At 39.5% G+C, this 4,798-nt stretch overlaps 1 non-coding gene across 1 annotated transcript; it reads left to right on the top strand.

Annotated features, from left to right (window-relative positions):
• Positions 1-4,355: 4,355 nt before the first annotated feature.
• Positions 4,356-4,428, top strand: Trnak-cuu. Its single transcript has one exon. It is a non-coding gene; the product is annotated as a tRNA-Lys (tRNA).
• The last annotated feature ends 370 nt before the right edge of the window (positions 4,429-4,798 follow it).

Genomic DNA, 4,798 nt, shown 5'->3' with positions numbered 1-4,798 from the left:
TCCAGGCAGCTGGCTGTTTCTGTCATAACTCACATTTTTTTGGAAGTCGCTTGTTTGCACTTCCTGTTTTACTAGGTAATATTATTTCCTTCTCAGATCTCTGAGGGAGTTGAAGATTAGATAGTTGTAGTTATAGATATCCTTGACAAGAAATTCAAAAAAGAAACTCACTAAGAGGTGTTAAGTACATATGTTTGAAAGACATCATAAGGTGGTTGCTGCATTTGGAAGCAGCAGAGTTGGTAAGGTAAGGTTGGCTGGTGGCTTTCTGTATTTATTTCCCTGATATTCTAAGGCTTTCACCCCTATATCTGGCTCTGTGTCTTTTATTTAATAAGAACATTTAGAAATTCATCTACATATGGCCAATCTTTTAGTCCCTTATACATTACTGTGTAAAAATATTGTAAAATTAAATTACATTGATTTGAAAATTATAAAGATAATATTAAAGAAAAATGTATGATTTTTTCTAGCTTATCCATTTGTCCACACATTTCATAATGTCATTTTCTTTTTTTAAATTTATTTAAGAAAATAAATAAATTTTAAAATAAATAATAATAAATAAATAAAATAAATAAATAAAGTGAATTTTTTAATTCACTTTACATACAGATCCCCTTCTAAATCTTCTTCCCACTGTCCCCCAGCATTCCCCCTCCAGGGCCCATCTCCCATTCCCTCCTCCAAAAGGCCTCTCATGGGAAGTCAGCAAAGCATGGTACATTCCCTCCCCACTGCATCAAGGTTGAGCAAGGCATCCAATCATAGGGAATGGGCTCCAGAAAGCCAACTCATGCATGAAGGATAGATTCTGATAGCACTACTAATGGTACCTCAAAGAAACCAAGCTACACAACTATCTCCTATATGCAATGGGCCTAGTCCGGTCCTATGTAGGTTCCATAGCTGTTGGTCTAAAGTTTGTGAGTTCCTACAAGCTTGTTTCAGTTGTCTCTGTAGATTTCCCCATCATGAGCTTGATGCCTCTTGCTCACATAATACCTCTTCCCTCTCTTTGACTGGGCTACCAGAGCTCAGCCAGGTGCTTGGCTGTGGATCTCTGCATCTGCTTTCATCAGTTATTGGATGAAGGCTGTATAATGACAGTTAGGGTAGTCACCAATCTGATTACTGGGGTCTGCCAGTTCAGGCACACTCTCCACTATTGTTAGCAGTCTAATCTGGGGTTATCTTTGTGGATTCCTGGGAATTTTCTTAGCACCAGGTTTCTCCCTAACCCCATAACATCTCCCTCTATCAAGGTATCTCTTTCAGTGCTCTCACACTCTGTCCCTCCCCCAACCTAATTATTCCATTGCCTCATATTCTTATCCCCCATCCCTTCCCCTCTATTGCCCCTTGTCATCCCCAGTTTACTCATGGAGATCTCATGTGTTTCCCTTTTCCAAGGCAATCTATACATCCCTCTTAGGGTCATCCTTATTTTCTAGCTTCTATGGAGCTGTGGATTATAGTTTGATTATCCTTTGCTTTACATCTAGTGCTGAAAAACGTTTAAGGACCTGCTCAACATCCTTAGTTAACAGGTAAATGCAAATCAAAATGACTCTGAGATATCATCTTACATCTGTCAGAATGGCTAAGATCAAAAACACTGCTGACAGCTTTATTTGGAGAGATGTGGAATAAGGGGAACACTCCTTACTGTTGGTGGGATTACAAACTTGTACAGCCATTTTGGAAATCAGTATGGCAACTTCTCAGTATATTTGTAGTCAATCTACCTCAATACCCAATGATACACCGTTGGGCATATCAAGGGATGCTCAATCATATCACAAGGACACATGCTCAACTATGTTCATAGCAGCATTATTCATAATAGCCAGAACCTGGAAACAACCTAGATGCCCCTCAACTGAAGAATAGATAAAGAAAATGTGGTACATATACACAACAGAGAATTAATCAACTGTAAAAAACAATGACATTATGAAATTTGCAGGCAAATGGATGGAACTAAAAAATATCATCCTGAATGAGGTAACCCAGACTCAGAAAGACAAACATGTTATGTGATTTTCTTTAATGGTTGAGTAATACTTCATTGTGTAAACTCCATTATTCCATACTTTCTTCATCCATTCTTTTATTGAAAGACACTTAAATTGTTTCCATTATATGACTATTATAAAAAGAGAAGCAATGATATGGTTGAGTGAGTGTCTTTGTGGTAGGATGAAACATAAATCATCCTTGGTGAGTTATCCCAGATCCAGAAAGACAAATATAGTATGTGTATTCTCATATGTGAATATTAACTGGTCATTCAGTGACAAGCTAGCTACAGTCCATAGAATCACAAAAGGTGGGTATTGAGTAAGGACCTGGAGGGAACAGATAGATCTCATTAGGAAAAGGAAATAGAATAAATATTTATTGGCAGATGAAGATGGTCTGGAATGAGAATATCAAGGGGGAAGGAGAGAAGATGGTGTTGTGGGAAGAAATATGGTGAGAGACAGCAAAAATTAATGTGAATTTGAGGAGTAGTATGAAAACCTAATGTAGTAGAAACTTCCTAAAATATATACATATGAAGGTGATCTAAATAAAATCTCCAAATAATGGTGGAGACACAGTCCAAACTGGCCATCTCCTTTCATCAATGAAATGTGCATACCAGGCTTGGTTATATCTAATTGAGTTGTTAGCCAAAGGAGCGCCATGGGAATCCCCAAAGAAACCAGGTGGTTGACAAGACAATAAAAATAGGTTTCTCCCCACAAAATGACAGCAAAATCTCATTGCTGAAGACAATACCTATACAAATCATTGTACATGGAAGTGTCAGGCTGTTCCCTGTACAGTCTTCACCTCAGTGTTCCGGTGTCCTAATACAGGAAGATACTCTGCCTCCTATCAAAAGATAAATGTAAACACCAAGCCATCCACAAACCTTTGATCTACTATGGTGACCTACCTGCAAGATATGCTTGGGCAATAGTGGCACAAAGGTGTGAGAGTAATCAACAAACAATTGATCTGACTTAAGGCCCTCTCCATGAGATGGAACCCATATGTAACACAACTTGGGTGACTAAAGACCTGAGACTAGATAGCTCAGGGACCTGGAACAAAAACTAAATAAGACTGATCTGAAAAAAAAAAAGTGAGATGAAGTGACTCCTAATGAAATTCTGCTATATTTATAGATAAATGTTTTGTTCAAGAATTATTAAAGAAGCTTTCTCCTGCAGCAGATGGGAAAAATAGAGAAACCCACAGCCACATATTATATAGAGAGTGAGAGACCTTGAGATGCTCAGTCCTAAATGGGAGGTCTCTATCAAATCCCTCCAATCAGAGCTCATGGAATCCTGTGTCAGAGGAGACAGAAAAACTATAAGAGCCAGAGCAAAATGGAGGGCATCAAAAAATAAGGTTCAACATTAGCAAAACTCATGTGTATTTATAGAGACTGAAGCAGCCTGCATAGGGCCTGCACAGGTCTGTACCAGGTCTTTTGTGTTTATGTTATGGATTCCAGTTTAGTGGTTTTATGTGACTATTGAGTGTGTGACCTAATGGTTCTGATTCTTGTGCCTTCTCTTGGATTCTTTTCCTGCTGTTGGTTTGTGTTGTCTAACATGATAGTTTTTGTTTCTGTTCTTTTATTTTCTTATATTTTATTTTTTTATATTTTTAATAGGAGAATGAATGAATGAATGAAAAATTAGCCTCTAGTTTAAAGGTTACCACCTTAAGTGCCATTTATACCTCTGGGAGAAGGACAATCAGTCTTCCAAGCCCCATATTTTCTTTTTCTTTATGTTTCTTTTTCTTTTTCTTTTTTTGTTGATTTTTTTTTGAGGCAGGATTTCTCTGTGTAGTTTTGGTGCCTGTCCTGGATCTCACTCTGGCCAATACAGGCTGGCCTCGAACTCACAGAGATCCACCTGGCTCTGCCTCCTGAGTGCTGGGATTAAAGACGTGTGCCACCACTGCCTGGCCTATCTTGCTTTATTGTACACACTTGGTCAGAATACAATGGAGTTGGGACCATGTGGCAGAGGGGCTGATTCACCCCACTGTGAATAATAATCAGAGAAAAGGGAGAGATAAAGGGCCCAAGGACAAGTTATTCAAGGGTCTGCCTTATGAGGATAGTGACCAACTTTTTACAGCTATATACAAATCTCTCTTACCTGCCAGTCCCACAGTCACTCAGACTCAACCAAGTAAACACATAGAAACTTATATTGCTTACAAACTGTATGGCCATGGCAGGCTTCTTTTATCTTAAATTAACCCATTTCTATTAATCTATATATTGCCATGTGGCTCGTGGCTTACCATTACCTTACATCTTCCGGCTTGAAGGACCAGCCTGGCTAGCTCAGTCGGTAGAGCATGAGACTCTTAATCTCATGGTCGTGGGTTCGTGCCCCATGTTGGGCGCCAGATATTGGTGAAATTATTAAGGCCACTCCATGTAGTTAAAAGGGAGGTTTATTTTGTGGGGTAACTTACAAATGAAGGGATAGGTTGTAGGGTCTGGCAAAGGTATGGCGCAGTCCACTGTGTTCTCTGGAGAGCTCTGCTTGGTCTACCTCCGACGTCCATGATCCCAGAACCAAGAGAGACCTCCTCTCAATCCTGGGTCTTCTGCTTTTTCCTCTGCCCCACCTTGTGGGTGTGACCATTACCAAAGCCTCAATGGGGGTTGGAACTTCCAGGCCAATGCTGGGATGGCTGCCCACTACATCCTACATCCTAATGTTTCCTAAAATAGGGCCAGTAGCTTAAGATTATGTGTTCTAAGCATAAG

Source organism: Onychomys torridus, chromosome 14, assembly GCF_903995425.1.
Source record: "Onychomys torridus chromosome 14, mOncTor1.1, whole genome shotgun sequence".
Lineage (NCBI taxonomy): Eukaryota > Metazoa > Chordata > Mammalia > Rodentia > Cricetidae > Onychomys > Onychomys torridus.
This window is presented reverse-complemented; position numbering and strand designations above follow the sequence as displayed.